This window comes from Phocoena sinus, chromosome 20, assembly GCF_008692025.1.
Source record: "Phocoena sinus isolate mPhoSin1 chromosome 20, mPhoSin1.pri, whole genome shotgun sequence".
Classification (NCBI taxonomy): Eukaryota; Metazoa; Chordata; class Mammalia; order Artiodactyla; family Phocoenidae; genus Phocoena; species Phocoena sinus.
The window spans coordinates 19,398,618-19,417,313 of record NC_045782.1 but is presented as its reverse complement, the minus strand read 5'-3'; the positions used below and the strand labels follow the sequence as shown (position 1 = coordinate 19,417,313).

Genomic DNA, 18,696 nt, shown 5'->3' with positions numbered 1-18,696 from the left:
CTGATGGCATCATTTTCATGAAGATTTAGTCAAGCATCCTTCTTCTGTGTGTAATTTTTTTAGGGCTGGAGACCACACGTGCCTAGTATTCTGCCTGGGCACAATAATTGCTGAATAAATATCTGTGGAAAGTTGAATGGATGTAGTTGAAAGAGGTTTAGGCATGGGGTAAAAAAATCTCAGGTTCAAACATCTTCCACGCATCAGATTTTTTACCTAAAGGCACCTAATTTTTCTGGGCTTCAATTTGCTCATCTCTAAGATAAAGGATGTAAAATGTAGATTGGTTTCAGGGTGGACTGAAACAGTGTAGGCAAAGAACCTAGTACCATTCGTAACACATAATAGATGTTTATGAAAAATCCTTCCTCACCTCGCTGCCGATGCCTTTCCTCTCATGAACCCTTCCCCATCTCTAACTGCTTCCCCCATATTATCTAAACTCCTTTTCTAACTCTGTGTCTTGTTTTTCCTCCTTCTCCCCAACTCTTCCTTTGATGGGGTTCCCACCGTTCTTATTTTTTCATGATTAAGACAAAGCGTCATGGAAAACTAATTAATATTGCAGAGATGAAGGATGCAGTGTTGGCAGTCCCGGCTCTCTGCTGAGTGCAAACCACTTACAATGAAACCTGCCAGCTTGGCTATTTAGAAGAAAAAGGATTTATTTTTCAACAAGAAGGAATACAACCCTTTTTTAATGCAGCCACCAGCCAGTCTTTGATGATGCTGCCAGCTTCAAACCCCAGGTGCCTGCAAAAAGGCCAAGAGGAGAGTGGATTCATGCTGAAAAGACTGACAGCATGGAATCCCTTGGTCGAAGCTGGTCTTGTCCACTGTGCCATCTGGGGCTCCAGGACTCGGTCTACCTGGCTACATCTTAACCTACATCCCATGATAGCCTCCCTCGTGGCACCCTGGGTTTGGTCACTGACAATAGAAAAGAGCCCTGGAGTAGGGGCCAGAAAGCAGCAGGCCTGGAAGAAGCAAGCGATCATTCTGTGTTATGGTCCTATTTTATATACGGGGAAACTGAGGACCCAGAGTGAGATATGAGTTATCTGTTGTTTGAGGCTGCATAGCATGGACCACACCCAGGACCTTGAACGATCAGATGTGCTTTCCTCCAGGAAATTTCTTTGTTGTTCTCACTGCACGTTGCTGCTGAATCCCTCAGAGCTATGATTACATTGAACTGTGAACTTTTGCATATCCCAGAATGAGCATCTCCAAAGCAGGAACCCTGTGGTTTTTCATTCTCTGCATTTGTAAAGCCTAGAACAGTACTATGCACATGGTGGGCATTTAATATTTATTAAATTAATTTACTAATACATAGAGTTGTTGGCACCATGATTTCTTCTCGTGTGCCTTGTGATAAAATGGGTTCAGTGGAGAAATTCCAGCCAGATGGACCTGGACTCATGGACTTTGGGAATAATTTGCAAGGTTGAGCTAAAGCACCTTACCTTTAACAACTGCTTCATGACACCAAGTCATGCTGAGCTCACACTGGCCACCTTGGGTCCCCACTCACTCTGTAGCCATCTGCCTTGTTTTCTCCGTTTATCATCAGCAGCAGCCTGATGGGGATGTTTTGAGGATCACGTTGGATCCTATGCCTGGTGAGGAGGCGTTGTAGTGCAGTGGTTAGAGGTGTCTTCGTGCTGTGCAGCCTGCCTGGCTGTGAGTTGACCCTCTGATTCAATCAGAGAATGCTATACGATGCACAGTCACTGACTGTAATTGGCACGTAGTAAATGTTAGGTAAATCTGTTATCAGATGAGGCCAAATGACTTAAGCAAGTTTGCAGGTTAGTAAGTGGCAGAGGCAGGATTGCTGACAAGTCCCCTTTCTCCACGCTCAGTGTTTTTTTTTCCACTACAACCGACTATTGGACTAGAGTGCCCTCAGTTTCCCATGGCTGCATCTCAGTCTCACCGCCCCACTCTGCAAACATCAAAATTTTTTCTTTCCTTCTTTTTTCAAGAGCTTTTTGTGCTTTGTTCTTCTTCCTCCTGTTAATATCTGCCTTGGCGAATAGCACTGCTATCATATGCTTCAACTGTAGCATACATTTTACAGCAAAAAGTGACCTTACCTGGGAAGGGAGGCCACCTTCACTGCCTTCTACAGGCTGGTACTCCAGAGAGGCACCGTCAGGGGTGCCTCAGGCTGGTGCACTACAGGAGGTTCCCCTGACGTGCCCCAAATGTCTGGAGGGCCCTCAGGTTCATCCTGTTGCGGGGGAGACTGAATGTCTTTGCCTCTTTGAGGAGACTCCACTAGGTGATGAGAAGCAGTTCTCAGTCTGCAGAAGGGCCAGTGACTGCATGGGATTCACTGGGATTGCCACGGGACCCATAGGTGGGAGCTCGGAGCCATCTAAGTAAAGGTAAATGCAAGTTAAGTACATAAAGAATCCTGGCTACCTGGTACGCCTTCTCCATAAAGCATTAGTTCATGCAGTCACCTAGTCAACAGATATTTAAAGGGCATTATACAATGTTCCAGGTCCTGTGCCCTAGATGAGGTGATAACATCAAATGAGCCAGACCCTCCCTACCTCTTGGCGCTGATAGTCTAGTCAGGGAGGAGCTAGGGACGTGCTAGTGCAGCTGGGACCAGTCCCACAGGGCTTTGTGGGACTTGTGGCAGGTCACTTACCCAGAGCTTCCTGTCTGAAGGTGGGGGACAGAGATAAGAGCTCCCAAGGGCAAACTCAAGGTGACAAGTCCCAAAGCAGTTCCAGGAAACAAGGAACTGGTCAGATAACAGGAGTCTAATCACAGAGACCAAGCAGAGTGGCTTGGATGTGGGGCAAGGGGAAAGGTGTGCACCAGAAAGCCAAGCAAAGGAGTGATGGTTGGGATGAATGACAACATCTCCTCATTTGTACATGGAGTCAGGCTGGGGAATGTTCACAGAAGCAGTTTGTAAGAAAGAAACTATGGGAGAAACCTCTATCTATTAACAGGACTAAGCAAATAAATTGTGATGTTCTCAAATAACAAGAGTTTCAGCAGAGAAAAGTAATCCACCAGAGCTGCACATGTCAGCATGGATGAATCATGCAACCATAACGTTAAATGAACAGCAAGCTGCAGAAAAATATACTTGTTTTATCTACTTGTTTTATGATACCATTTATATAAAGTTTGAAAACATGCAAACCGATTCTAGGTATTGTTCAGGGCTAAAGAAACATGTAGTAAAAGTATAAAGTCATTTGTGGGAATGATGAAGTAGAAATTCCAGATTAGGATGACTTCCAGGGGAGGGGATGGGTGTATTCACAAAGACACACGCGGTCAGGGCGTGAGGGCTTCAGCTATATCGGCAATGCCTTATTTCCTAACCCGGGTGGTAGATGCATGGCTACTCATTGTATTATTATTTATGCCTTTTTTATGTGTTTCAAGTATTGCATAATAACGTTTATTTAAAAAGCTGGAGTGAGTGAGGCAAATGACGTGGATTAGGAAAGGAGGGTCTACCTAGAGGGGTGGGATAGGGAGGGTGGGAGGGAGGCTCAAGAGGGAGGGGATATGGGGATGTAGGTATATGTATAGCTGATTCACTTTGTTATACAGCAGAAACTAACACACCACTGCAAAGCAATTATACTCCAATAAAGATGTTAAAAAAAAAAGGAAAGGAGGGTCTACTTTCTACTCTTACTGCCTCTAGTAGGTTAGGCATCAGCCTTGGGGGTCTTTCCAAAGCCTTGCTCAGAGATGTAAAACAAGGTGGCTCTTATAGATCAGCTGCTGGCCAGGTCAACTCCCGCTCTGCTCTCCCCTGGTGCAATGCAATGACTTTGGAAGTGAAAAATGGGTTGGGGCTTATGCACTCCTGGATCTCTTGAGCTTCTCTTAAGTCCCCCGACTTTCTCCCTATAGGGAAAAGCTGTCTTGTGGCCGGAGGAGCTGGAGCCCCACTGCTACCTAGTGGTACTGCCCCTCACTGGCCACTCATCTGGCCAGTGTTACTCTGCCCTCCAGTTTTCCACTGCCGACTCTGACCCTCCCCACTCATTGCCTGAGACCTTCTCCGTTGTGCTGCTTCTTGGTCTTGGCACTGGCCCCCAGCCCAAAATGTTTAACCTTTGCTCACTGCACAGGGCATGACCTCATTTTGGGGTCCTGGTGCCCAGGAATCCACCAACAACCCTGGCATATCCTTCCACAGTTCCTCCCTGACTTGCCCCTTTCTGTCCCCACCATCACCACAGCCACAGCATAACATTGAGCTGCTCCCAACCTCCTGCCCCATGGAAGTAGAGAAGAGGAATCCCAAATATGCTCTCTTTTCATTTGGACAGGAGGTGTACCTCTGTGGTCTCTATAGATGAGGAAACCGAGGCCCAAATAAAAACCTGGTTCAGGGTCGCCTAGCCAATAACGGGCAGAGCTGGGATTGTAGCCTATGTTCATCTGACCCCAAAGCCCACGCATACCCTTTCCTTTCCATTCACTCCCTCTTGGATGTTGACTCGAAAGCTCCCAATGCGTTTTAACCTTTCCCACTGTGTTTCGGACGTGCCATGGACGGGCTCCAGTGAACATTCTTGAACCTGTACTGCTATGCTCCTTCCCTCATTGTCTACTTTTCAGGATGCCTTTCACCGGAGAAAGAGAGGTATGGAGGAATCTGAGTCCGTTGTCTCTCTTTCCACCCTCCCGGATCTTCCCACTCCACAGTTCTTGGCTGCATAGCGGGAGGATGCCAGATCACCCCTAACTGCTGCTGCTCCAGTCTGCGGGCCCTGGCCCCAGCCCTTATACAGGCACCGGCCCTGGTCCCCACCTGCCAGGGACCGTGGGGAATTACCTGAAGCCATTTAGGTTTGACCCACTCAGGCTCTTTCTCTTTATATAAACTACCCCTCCTGGATACGGGCTATCAGGTCTTCATAAGATCTCTAAGGAGATCAGACCCACTGAGTTAGGTGAAAAGACAAACTCTGACAGAAAGAGGTTAAGACTGTATGTCAGGTCTGTTTCGGGCTTGGCAGTTTGGGCAAGGGCTGGATGATTAATTACCGAGAAGGTTCTGATCTTCAGTCTTGGGAGTCATTATCCCACTCTGGAACGTTCTTGGGTAGAACGTTTTAGGGTTGAGGGGCCTGCGGTTGTCTTTGGGTCTGTCCTTGGCGGGGAGGACTGAGGACCAGGTTGGGAAGTACCAGGCAGGCCGATGCAGCAGATCAAGCTCCTGGCTCCTAGTCCTGTGTTTACCTATCGCCCAATTGCCTTTTCTTCTTGAAGAAAATATAGCCAGTATCCTTCCCTTGGACCTAGAGGGATGGGGCGCTAGCCAGCACCTCACAGATGAGTCTGAAGACTTTCTTGGAGCCTCCCCAAGGCCACAGCAGAGGTGGGCATGGGTCAGGAATAAGCAGTGGAAGAGGGTGGGGCTGGGGTTGGGAGGCCAAGTCCCCAGCTGTTTGGAGAGCCTGTGCTCTCTCAGGCTGAGCGAGTGCAGCCGGAATGGGGAGTGTGCATGTGGAGAGCAGGACATCAGTCAGGCTCTGCAGGAGGTGGCCGGAGTTTGGGGGTGTCTTAGCCCACCTACCGTACTTCTTTCTGCTCATGTTTGAGTCATCCTGTAAACAAAATGTCGACTCCTCCCAAGCGTGAGCTGGACTGAGGTGTGAAAGGAGGTTTTCCTGATGGAGGGAAGGTGAGCCCTTTTTAACATCTGTACACACCTGGCTGTCACCTTGATCTTTAGAAAGCCCTTGGAGTCGAGTGGAGGAGCTACTAATAAGGCAGCGCGTTATTGCTCAGCGTTTGGCATGTTCATACATGAGGGCAGGCACGGTGTCCGCCCTTGTCACTGTATTCCAGCGCCAAGGACAGTGCCTGCAGAGAGCTGGCCCTACATAATTATTGGTCGACTAAATAAAAGGATGTCTGTGTACTATGTTCATGGGCTGTGGGGAGAAGGAGAAGCGTGTGCCCTTATACTTCTGCCTTCAAAACACTCTTTTGTTGGAGGAGACAAGGCATGGAGTAGAGGAAGGAGAACAGGTCTGGGGTCAAGCCGTTCTGTATGGTATGCCCACTTAAGCACTCTACCCTCTTGAGTACCTCCTTGTCCCCATATCACACTGACATGGCTGTCAGAAGGCCTGATGCTGAGTCCTATGTGCTTCTTGTTATACCCTGTAGCCTCCCACCCATCAGAACACCAGGTCTGTGGCTGACTTATCGAATAACCTTGGACAAGTCACTTCCCTTGGAAATAGGAGGGACACTGTGCTTCTTAGCTGGCTCTCCTCCTAGGGGGCAGTTGGAAATATGTGAGGACAGGTTTGGTTGTCACACGGATGCTAAGTCTCCTTGACAGGCAGGAGAGTCCCACCCAAGGAGGAACTGTCCCCCCTAAAATGCCAGCAGTGCTTCTCTAACGGTGAGAAGCATCGTTAGACTCAGCGGAGACCCAGCTAGGAGCTGGTCCGTCAGGTACAGTCCTGTGAAGCTGCGACGTGGTGTATACGCCAGTGCTGTTACGGAGCTCTGGCTGGAGGCCTGAGCTGTGAGGTTAGTGAACTTAAGGACATTGTCCTGGGGGAGCTAGGACAGGCTCCCCCAGGACAATGGGCTGGGGCAGGCGGGAATGGGCTGACCTGGGAACTGCAGGGCTGAAGGGCCTGGGACAGCAGCCATAACTTCTGAGCTCTCCAGAACCGAGCATTAGAGAGGGATCTGGATGGATCACCCTGGAGCTGTGAGGTAAAGGCAGGTGGAGGCCACTGGGCAGCTGAAGAAGGGGAGAGCAGGTCTGAAGAGCTGTAAGATCGGAGTGCAGCTGAGGGGATTGAAGCAAGCCACTGAGAAGAACGGTTTGCTGTGATCTGCTCTGTGGCCAATGGGGGCTGGGGGCCTGGGGCTGAGCAGGGATTCGAGGGAGGCCTATTTTAAGGTGTGGAATCGATACTGCATCTGTCCCTTTTCAAGTCATTTCCTTCTTCTAATCAATCGAGGTGAGCTGGGGTATAGGTGTGCTTGTCGGTCTGCAAAGAGCCTTTGGCTCATCAATTTCCATAGCAAAGACAGGCGGTTTAGGGAATCGGATAATTCCTGAGCCCTTTTTAACCTCTGCACATACCTGGCTGTCACCTTGATCTTTAGAAAGCCCTTGGAGTTGAGTGGAGGAGTTACTTGCAGGGCAATGCATTATTGCCCACTGTTTGGCACGTTCGTACATGTCACAGTGTGTCCTCCATGAGGGCAGGCACCGTGACTACCCTCATCATTGCAATCCAGCACCAAGGACAATGCCTTGCAGAGGGCCGGTCCTTTGTTGGTTGAATATATGAACGGAGGTCTGCATACTGTGTGTCTGGGCTGTGGGGAGAAGGAGAAGCGTGTGCCCTTATACTTCTGCCTTCAAAACACTCTTCCTGTTGGAGGAGACAAGGCATGGAGTAGAGCAAGGAGAACAGGTTTAGGGTCAAGCTGTTCTGTGTGGTACACCTGGCTCAACCACTTTACCATCTCTGTGACCTGAGTGGATTACTTAACTTTTTGAAGCCTCATCTGGTAGCAGAAATGATGGTTGGAAAGGATTTAGTGAGCTAATGCGTGAAGTGCTTAGCACAGGGCGCGGTATACAGCACCTGCTCAGTAAGTGGAAGCTGTTGAGGACATAGCCAATATGTGGCCAGGGTGTATCCCTGCACGGGGCAGGTGACTTCTCTGGATCAGGGACTCCCCGGCATTTGTTCAGGAGCTGTCCTGTGACAGCATTTTCCTCAGTCCAAGGCCAAAGGAGCAGAAGACGGACAATGTATAAAGCTGAGTTTATCCCATTTAAAGGACAGTCCTTTTATGTGAGACTTTCTTCCTTATTACTTTCTTTTTGGTGCGAAAATCTCTTTGTTTTGTGATATGATGATGAACTTAGAAGGTAGGCTGCAAAAAGATATCCTTACCGGGTAAAATGAAAGTTTGTGGCCAGTGCTGGTCCTCCATGAAAACAAATTCTGTACGTGAAATCCCCATGCCTAGAGACCACTGGTCTCACTGATTCTGATGTTGTTCTCTCTGGGAGGTGGAGTAGAGGGACAGTGTAGCGGATGGGGAGAGAAGAGGGGGCAAAGGCCTCTGTTGGCCTGGACCTAGAGAAGGCTCCCTAACGCAGCAGGAAAAACTTGAACGTGACCTTAAACATGGCAGGATTTGAGTTGGCAAATGAAAGTGTACGGGCCTCCTAGGTGGAGAGTACATTTTGAGCAAAGGCCCAGGGGCAGACATGAGCCAGGTGTGATGAGGGGTTGAAATGGAGAGTGTGGCTCATGGAGAAGCAAACAAGGATCAGAAAGCCATTGGGGTTTCTTACGCAGGGTCATGCCGTTCTGAACGTGGGGTTAAGTAGGGAAGATAACTGATGTATTGAGCTCCTCTGATTATTTCTCATATTCACTGCTCCCCTGGAACTACTCCCCAATGATAAAGAAGAATAAGGAAGCTTATAGAGCTAAAACCAAGGCATCAGGGATCATATCACTAGTAAGTGACAGAATTCCTGAATGCACTGAGGGTGTTCAGATTCAAGAAGTTCTGAGAACTAGAGTTTCAACGTCGTTGGAAAGAGATACAGCAAATCCTGGTGAGTGAAGCGTTAGGGCTTGAGAGCTGAGAGTAGGAACTCAAGTGGGAGTTAAAGGATGCGTTCTCTCCCTTTGGAAAGGACTTTGACGCAGTGAGCTCTAGATGTCATCCTCAACACTGGCCAGTGGTCCACCTGAGGTGGAGAGATAATGTCTTGTGCATGTACAATGCCCGAGAGCTGCCTATCCTTCCCTCCACATGTACCTCTCAGGCTAATGTCCTTCTGTGGGCCTAGGCCGGGGCATCACTTTCACAGAGGAGGAGACGAAGGGTGATTTGGCCAAGATCATCCACTTGGAAAGTGAGAGAAGCCGGCCATTTGTGGTCTCTGACACCAGCTTGTCAGTATTGAGTTTGTTCCCCTTTCCTCATCCCTTCGGGCTGTTGGTGAGGATGTTTTTGGAGTGTTTTGGGTTTAGAGCCAGGAAAGCTGGGCTGCTGTTGCATCTGGCTGGGGAATCACAGTGCACGTGGCCACCACACTGCATAGCTCTGGAGGCACACTTGTCATTGCGATCTACGTGAATGGCGCCCCCTGGAGTTGTGTGGTCAACGTTGGGAGCTTGATGATAGTGCCTTTGGGTAGGGATGAGTCTCCCCTGTCTTGCCCTACATACAAGAAGTTGGAGATGTCCTTGGAGATTCCGGTGGAGGGAGAAGGTGCTTTCAGTTCTGTGGGGAGTCAGAGATCAGGGCCTTTCAGAAAAGTGCAGCTTCTCTCATCCTTCTTCCAAATGGATGATCTGTTTCCTGCCACCCAGGCCTGGATGTGACCTGACAAGCAGAAGAACAGGGGTGGAAAGACCCGTATGTCAATCCATGCCCAGCCTGCCTTGCATGACCCTAAGAGCATCTCCCTAAATTCTGTGCCTTAGGTGGCTTACTCACCTCACTCTAGTCCCAGCCCTGCAATATTAAAACCACCTATTCGGGCATCAGCTCTGTGGTAGATACTGGGGTACAAGAATCAATAAAATGTGGCCTTATTACAAGGACAGACAGCTGGAGAGACCAGCAGGAAGCCCAGTGATTCTGCTTGGCCACGAGATTGCTTTGGTGGGGACATGGAAGGTCATATGGGGCAACAGGGGAGGCATCTGGTCTACCTGGGGAGACCAGTAAGGCTTCCCTGAGAAGATGTGGTCTTGGAGTTGAGGCTTATAAAAAGGTGAGGAGGGGGTTGAAGAGCAAGAGGGAGGAGGGAGGAAGGAAGAGGCATTCCAGGCAGAGGAAACAGCATGGACAGAGACCCCAAGGCAAGAGAGAATGAGTGTTTAGAAACCCACCCTCTGTTTAGTAGGAGCAAGATGAAAATTACATGGGCTGGGTACTGGGGCTCAGAGGGGGGGAAGCGGGAAGTGGCCAGAGGGCCAAAGCGTGATGGAGCCTGGATTCCATGCAAAGTAGTAAGAATTTCTAACCTGAAAACCGTGGGGACCTGCTAAAGAATTTTGATCAGGAAAGTGACATGATCAGAATGGCATTTTAGAAATAACACTCTGGTAGAAATGTGGGGAATTGGCGGAAGGGAAGGACTCAGTGAGTGGGGACTGCAAGAGTTCAGGTGTGGGTGCTGAGGGCCCGAGATGAAAGGAGTCCTGATTGGCTGTCCTAACTCCCTTCCCTGGCCCCTGGGCAGGCAAATGACTTCCTGCCCCCGCCTTGTGTCTGGGCGGGCAGTCAGGGCAGCTGCTCTGATTGGGGTGAGAGTGAGCTTCTCCAGGAGAACAGGGGTGGGGAACTAGAGGGACTCTTCCTGGGACCCTCTTGCAGAAGCAGGGTCTCCTTCCGAGCTGGGTCTGGAGTGGAGGAGGGCCGCTTGGTCCACAGGAGGAACCCAGAAGTTGCTCTGGGAACTTTCTCCCAGCCCTGAGCCCCTCCACTCACAGGTGGAAGGCACCAGCCGGGGGCGGCTGGGGCGGCGGCAGGAGGCTGCTTCCCTTCCCCCTGGTTCCAGAGCCCCTTCCCCACGTGTCTGCGGCAATCCCTTTACTTTGCTTTCTTCATCCTTGCTTCCCAGATTGTCTCCCAGCACCTCCAGGGGTGCTGAGAAGGGAGCTAATTACCTTGCTATAAATACCAGCCAGGAGGAGCTCCTAGTGCCCCAAACCTGGCTTCTCTTTCTCAGTGCCTCGGTGGTGGGTTGGGCAGTCGTGGGAGGGGGGAACCTACGCAGTAATTCACTGTATGTTTCTAGGCGGTGCCCACCTTCCCCTAATGAACTGAACAGGCAGAGTGGGAAGAAGTTAACAGCAGCATCACAGACATCCACTAAGTGCCAGGCACAGTGCTAGGCTCTGGGAATTTGGGGATGGATCAGAGCCTGGCTCTGCTTTCAAGGAACCCCCAGTCTGGAGAGAAAGATAGGCCTGCAACAAATAGTCCTGATGGGATGATGGGATGAGGTGTCACCTAGGGAGCAGGGCGGAGCCATAGGTCTGCCTGCAGTAGAAATGGAGGGCTTTACAGAGGAGGTGGCCCATATAGCTGAACCCTGGAGGAATTAGCAAGATGGAGAGGGCCAGGAGGGCATTCCAGACAGAAGGTGTGGGGCAGCAGAAACAGAAGTGCGAATGTGTCCTCAGGGAGTAGACCTGGCCCTCTGTACGTCCAGCCCAGGACTTTCTGGCGGAAGGAAGAATTTGGGTCCCAAAATGCAGCTGGGACCTGGCCCTGTGAGTCCCTGAGTGCGGTGTCCTTGGGTTGCTGGGAACCACAGAAAGCTTTTGGGCGGCCGGGTGGCCTGCTCAGATGCGTGCTAAGGGAAGACATTCCCAAGAGAGGCTGGGATGCCTGCTCCCTGGTCACTTGGCTTCATTATCTCAAAAAGGCAGGCTTCAGGGGCAGGAGCTCAAAAGGGGATGGCAGTGGGCAAGGAATTACAATGAGGACGCAATTAACATCTCACAAACAGAACGGAGATGCAAACACCTCCCTGGAAGAGTGGAATTATGTGCAGAAAAAAAATCCTTCTCCTAAGAGCTCTCCGACTCTCATTAGCTCTGACAGTGAAGGCTGAATCTCTGTGTGTTCCATGGCAACTGTTTCCAGGAAGAACAGTGCCAAGAGGAGCACAGGTTCTGAAGACTTTCAATCAGTCCGAAAGCTTAGCCAGACAAAACATCGCATCGCTGGCTTCGCAGCCTCCCTGGGCGCCTAAGGGGAAGGCTACGACGTGGGCAAACGTTCCCCTTGATTTTGGTGGTGACTTGAGTGCAGGGAACGTGAGCAAAAGCTGCCTCCCTCTGGGGCTGGATCACAGGAGAGGTGCCCAGGGCCAGAGGTCCCCCAACTGCAGACTCGCGGTCTGTGGCTCCAGGAGAAGGATGAGGCAGGGAAAGCAAAGCGACCTCCAGTGGATTCCTCAGCTTCTTCCCTGTCGCCTGAGAAATACTCAGCTCTTTCTGCAGTGTGCATGTGCTGGATAACACTGGTAGAGGGCCAGAGCTAGGCTCTAGACCCCACTGGCCTGGATCTGAATCCCAGCCATTCCCTTACTCGCTGGGCAGTCTCCACCTGCTTACTTGGCATCTGGGGTTCAGCTCCTTCCGTATTGCTGCATAGTCAGGAGGATCAGTGGCACAGCCCGTGGAAGATGCCAGGCTCTAGAACTGCTCATAGTAGGTGCTGACCCAGTGCCCTCATTCTACTCCTGCTTAGGGCCCAGCGAGGTGCTGTGGGTGATGAAAGCAGCTCACGCTCTAGATCGGAGCTGGGCCACCTGCAAGAGTGCCACCTGTTCCCTCCTCCTCCGCCCTCCCTCCCCTTTCAGGAATCTCTCGCATGCCCTCCCCAGTCCACCTCTCCTACTCTGAGCGTAGTACAAGGATGGTGATGGCGTGGGATGAAAGCAAGTGGGTTTGTACTTGGCCTCCGGGAGTCAGAGGATGAGCTGGTTTGGTGCCTTTGGCTCTTGCCCTGCTCCAGACAAAGTGCATGGATGGGGGGTGGGGATGGTGGAAGCACAAACGTGCGAAGACAGCTTGTAAACGCTGAGTACCTTCCAAGCTCCTGCCTTTGTTGCACGAATACGTGTCCAGGGCCTGCGTGTTCTGAAGCTCTGGTCCTTGGGATGCGTCAGTGAACAAAACAGACACAGATCTCTGCTTTCAAGGAGCTTCCCTACTCCCGAGAGAGACTGGCCGTCTGCAGTATACACAGTATACACAATGAAAGGCCACAGTGAAGTTAGAAAGTGATAACCGCTTGGGAAAAAACCCCAGCGGGGCAGGGAGAGGGGTTGGGAGTGTTAGTGTATGAGGCGGGTTGTGATTTTCAGTGGGGGAGCGCATTAGACCTTATTGAGAAGATGACATTTGAGCAAAGACTTGACGGAGGTGAGGATGTCTGGAGGAAGAGTATACCGAGACAGGGAACAGCCTGTGCAAAGGCTCAGAGGAGGGCATGTGACTGGCATGTTTGAGGAAAAGCAAGAAGGCCAGTGGGGCTGAGAGGAGAGGAACAGGAGATGTCACACGGTAATGGGGGCTGGAACGGGTGGGCTGGAGTGACTTCTCTTTATGGTGCCCTGAGTACTGCCAGTAGTTAGGAGGGCTTAATGGTGATCAGCCGTCCGCTCTCTCCCACTCCCTCCTCCAACAGCTATATTTTTTAACTATTCCATGTGTTGGAATTCAGTGTAATATTTTCTTTAAATATTAAAAGCCTTTTGCAACTTAAAAAGTACTTGAAATTCACTAATTGAGTCTTGTACCAATGGGGAAATGGAACCTCAGAAAGGGCAAGTGACTTGCCCAAAGCCACACAGCAAATTCAGTGGAAGAAATGGAACTCAGACCCAGGGCATCTGGAGAAGGCACTTTATATTATCTGTGTCAGAGACATGGGGGTCTTGGGAGTTGGCCGGGACCTGAGACATACACAGTCCACACAGGTCCTGACAGCTGGGTCCCCACGGATTCCTCTGCTCCAGCCCACTTGAGCCTACGTGACTTTTCCCAGGCCGTGGCCTTCTCCTCTTACAAATACACATGGTCCTCTCCAGTTCAGCTTCTTCCTCCTCTCTGAAGCCACGCTCTGCTTACCTGAGCCAGCAGTGCATCCTTTTACGAAATTTTTACAACACTCTGAGCTATAGCAGCTCTGAAACAAGTCACGCTGTCTTTTTAAGCCAGTTTCCTGTTCTGTAAGTGCTGAGGCAAGTTGCCTGCTCATACGGTTTAGGCTAGGATGGAGTTTCCTAATATATGTAATACCTCAGGATATGGTCTGGCACAGAAGAGCTGCTCAAGGAATGTTTATTAAGTAAATAAATCATGGCAGCCTTTGGAGAAGTACTTTTCCATGGACCTGCTAGCCTTGTCCATAAAGAGAAGGTACTAGAGCACAGAGGTCAACAGTATGGGCTTTGGAATAAAAAAGACCCAGGTTCAAATCAAATTGCTTAACATACTGGAACCTCAGCGTCTACAGCTGTTAAATGGCAATAATAATGACATTTGGGGATTATTAGGGGGATGAAATTGCATATAATTCTTAGTAGCAGATGCCTGGCCCCTTGGCCTGGAGCCCTACTGGGGTTAGAGGGATCCCAGACAGTGGTTCTCACACTTGAGTGTGTATCACCATCAAGGGCTTGTTAAAACACAGATGGCTGGTGCCCATCCCCCAGAGGTTCTGATTCAGTAGGTCTGGGGTGGGGCCCGAGACTTTGCATTTCTAACAGGTCCCCAGGTGAGGTGATGCTACTCGTTGTGAGATCACTCTTTTTTTTTTTTTTTTTTTTTTTTTGCGGTACGCGGGCCTCTCACTGTTGTGGCCTCTCCCGTCGCGGAGCACAGGCTCCGGACGCGCAGGCCCAGCGGCCATGGCTCACGGGCCCAGCCGCTCCGCGGCATGTGGGATCCTCCCGGACGGGGACACGAACCCGCGTCCCCTGCATCGGCAGGCGGACTCCCAACCACTGCGCCACCAGGGAAGCCCCGAGATCACTCTTGAAAGCCAGTGTCTTAGACCAAGATGAGAGCTGTGGAAAGAGAAGGCACTGAAGATCAGGCATGGGCGTGATGTGCAGACTGCCCAGATGGAGAGGTGCATACCCCGAAGGAGGCCTGTTCTCTAGGCCAAGGAGTCAGCTGACTTCCCACATCTGGGTGAACAGCTGCTCTCACTCGAGCTCCATGACATGCACTGAGATTTATAGTCAAGTGAAGCGGTAGCCAATGCAGAACCTCCCCTTCTGTTTCACTCCTATTTCTTCCAGCTGGATAACTTCTGGCCTCGGGATATGCCAAAATGGAGTGAGTTATAAGATGCTAATGGAGGTTAGCAAGAAAATAGAAAAACAGAGATGAAGCCAAAATCAGCGTTTCTAGATTTGGAATCCCTCCATAATTTCTCAGAGATGGCAGTCATCCTGGGATCATTCTAGGTCCCCAAGACTTAAAACTGTCCCATGAAAATGAATGGATTCTTCCTCAGCTACACGATAAAATCTGTAGACTTCAGCTTAGGTTCAGATCTTGTACGACTTGGGCCCATCCTATACTAGCCAACCATTAAGTGCCTAACCTTCCCTACTCCCTGTATTTTTTCTTATGTTTTTGCTCTCACATTCCTTCCAGCTGAATTGTTCTCCCTCCAATAAGCTCCTAACATCTATCTCTGTTTTTGGTATTCTAAATCAGGGGATAGCAAACTATAGCTTGTGGGCCAAATATAGCCCACTGCCTGTTTTTGTCAATAAAGTTTTATTGGAACATGGGCACACCCATTCATTTCTGCATCTTCTATTGCTGCTTTTATGCTGCAACGACAGAGCTGAGCAGTTGCAACAGAGACCGTCTGGTCTGCAAAACCTAAAATATTGGCGGTCTGGCTCTTTATGGAAAAAGTTTTCTGACCTCTGTTCCAAATGCAGTGTCATTTTCTCAGTGAAACCTTAATGGATCCCACCAAGTTACATTCATCTCACTTTCCCCTGAAACCTCCTAATTCTTCCTTCTGTGATTATATTACTTGTCATAATGGTTGCCATGTATATTTTTGTCATTGACTCTATAAGTCTGCATTGCTGTGCCTTTGCCAGGGCATACAAAGGTCACATTTAAAGACGTTCCTTAAAGTCATTCGTAAAGTCCCAGAAGTAGGAAGCAACCTGAATGTCCAAGAGTAGAAAAAGGGCCAAATAAACTATGGAATAGCCATATGACGTGTTGCTATATAGCAAATAAAATCAGTTTCTCAAGGATATCTAATGGTTGGGGAGAAATTGTCCATCACATAAAAAGTTTTTAGAAAGGATTCTAACAGTATATATAATACAGTCCTATTTTGTAAGTAAGTAAATAAATAAATATGCAGATGCATTAATTAAAAAGACCTGAAAGAAATATACAAAAGTTTTATTCCTCTCCGGGTAAGGGGTTATGGGTGACTATCATTTTGTTATTATATTAGCTTATATATTATTCATAATAAGGATATATTACTTTTAAAACTGGGGGAAAAGTACAAGTTATTAACACACTAGCAGCTGACTCTACCCTGGCTTCACCACATTCTAACACTGTGGCCTTAAAAATTCATCTAGCCTCAGTTTCCTTATGTCTGAAGTACGGGGAAGTGTGGCTTTCTTTGCAGGGTTGTTGAATTGAATTTTTGATACAATCCAGTAATCTCCAAACTGCCCTTCTCCCCAGCATGCTGCAGCAGCTGGGCCGTGGTGGCAAGATAGGGGGTGTCTGGGAAATCCCAGGAAACCAAGTTGGCATCTTGAGGTCGAAGCAGAGCTGTGATGGAGCAGAATGGTGCTGAGGGTGCCTTAAAGTTCAGGGAAAGCACAAAGCTTTCACAGCCCAGCACCAGGATGGCTCCCATGAAAGGGGTCTCGCCCCTGAAGCTCCCAGCTTCATTGGCCCAATGCCACAGTGCCTTTATATTTCATTTTCACCCTGACCCAGCCGCTCCGGCCCTAGTGGCCCGGGACCTGCCCTTCCACACATTCCACCCTGTGCTGTTTTCTCACTGCCTCTCGTTAGTCTGTGCTAGCCATTTTCTTTTTCCTTCAAAGTCACACCTTCATACTTCCACTGAAGCTTATTACTTATTTTTCTTGGCTGGAATCTTTCTGCCCCTTCCTCTCTTCCTGACTTGCTGAAAAATGTCTTTACTTGAGCCTACAAGTAATGTAGGTCTCTCACTGCTGCGGCCTCTCCCGCTGCGGAGCACAGGCTCCGGACGCGCAGGCTCAGCGGCCACGGCTCACGGGCCCAGCCGCTCCGCGGCATGTGGGATCTTCCCGGACCGGGGCACGAACCCGTGTCCCCTGCATCGGCAGGCGGACTCTCAGCCACTGCGCCACCAGGGAAGCCCAGTAACTTTTTTTATTCCTTTCTTCCTTCTCTTTCTCTTCCTCTTCTTTTTTTCAAATTTAATTTAGTTTAATTTTTATATTATTTTTCAAATTCTTTTCCCATTTAGGTTATTACAGAATATTGAGCAGAGTTCCCTGTGCTGTACAGTATGTCCTTGTTGGTTCCTCCTCTTCTTTTATAAGCATCCTTATTATTATTCCTCACCCCCCACCCCGAGATTATCAAGGTAAGTGAGGGGAGGCAAGAGTAGATGATGGAGATCAGTTAAGAGGTTGGTAAATTGGACTCAGGAGGTGGCAGTGAGGATGAAGAGCAGTGGATGAGTTGGGATAGAGAAAGAATCCATTGAAGTTACATATGGGGAAGATGAGGGCCAGAAAGGGGCTCTTACACACCACAAGGTGACCAAGTGACAGCTCAGGGAGTCTAGGTCTGCATTCTTGCAGTTCCTGGGTACATCCCAATACCGGGATATATTACTCGTCCACCATACCCCTTCCCACCCCACCTCCCTATTCTATGTGCTCCCCAGGGATATGGAGATGTTGACCTAATCCCAGGCCGCCACCCAGGGTGATGCATTTAACAAGGGTCTCCGCACACCTGAGAAGCCAAGAGGGTACCCACTGACTTCTGGACTATAGAAAAGTGTGTCACACCTGCCTTTGGCATTTCAGGGAATTTGTTGAGGACTGGACCATAGAGTTGGAGGGGTATGTTTTGGACTGGGGGCAGTGGGAACAATAGTAACTAATTAAGTCAATCTCTTATGAGCTCCATGGGAGTGGAACAGCAGATTCTGCCTCTGTCGTGCTGTCCCCAAGCTTCACAGGGGGTCAGAGTCCCCAGCCTGTAAAAATGCCTGAAGAGCAAAAGGTGTTCCTCATAGATTAGACCGTGAACTAGCACAAGAGGAGATTAGCATTTACTGAGCACGAACCACGTTGGTTTGTGAACTGCTTGTGAGTCCCTGGTGACCAGGGGTGCTGGGTCTCAGTGGCCTTGTCTCCTGTGTGGTGTGATAGTAGATGGCAATCCATCCTGGGAACAGGTGTCCCAGCCCCTGTGCCTCCGTGCCACGCAGGACCCTGGAGGCCTATGGAGCTCTCCCCTAGCTCTTGCTTTTTCGGTGGAGACTTGGAAGCTCCGCCTTGAAGTGGCTGCAGAGGGGTTAAGCCCTAGCTCTGACTTAACCTCTCTCATTGGACCATGTGAATTAACCTCCTCCGGATTTCTAGAAGTACCATGAGGATATGCTGCTGTGGCTCAAGAGAGAGGGAGAATCACGTACCTGAATGGGTGGAGGTTTGAAAGGTCTCAAGCAGAGCTGCCTTGAATCTTTCCCACAACCTGATCATCTGTCTAGGAAAGCTCCCAGCTCCTTCTTTCTCAAGTACCCATTAGGCCTAAGTGAGGGCTGCTGGTGGCTGGAAGATCACCTCCCAAGGGCTCATTACTTTTGCCCTGTGGTCAGTTTGAAGTTCGCATCCGTTCATCCACCAGCTTAGCTTCAATGGGGATTGTGAACAGTCACTGAGGGATTTATGCCAACCAAAGGTGGAAATGGCTTTGCAAACTTTCCCAGGCTTAAGCTTATTACTCCAAAACTGTCCAAGGTTTACAAGTGTCACATATCAGATACCTTTTTCTATAGCTCAGTCAGTGCACCTACTGTGAGGGCAACTCCTGTGAATTAACTTTCATTATTGCCATGGGAAAAAATTGGGAGGTTGAGTCC

At 49.6% G+C, this 18,696-nt stretch overlaps 1 protein-coding gene across 1 annotated transcript in view; it reads left to right on the top strand.

The window, feature by feature from the left end:
- ASIC2 (acid sensing ion channel subunit 2) overlaps positions 1–18,696 on the top strand; it is a 1,009,846-nt gene that overhangs the window by 55,842 nt on the left and 935,308 nt on the right. The window lies entirely within an intron of this gene.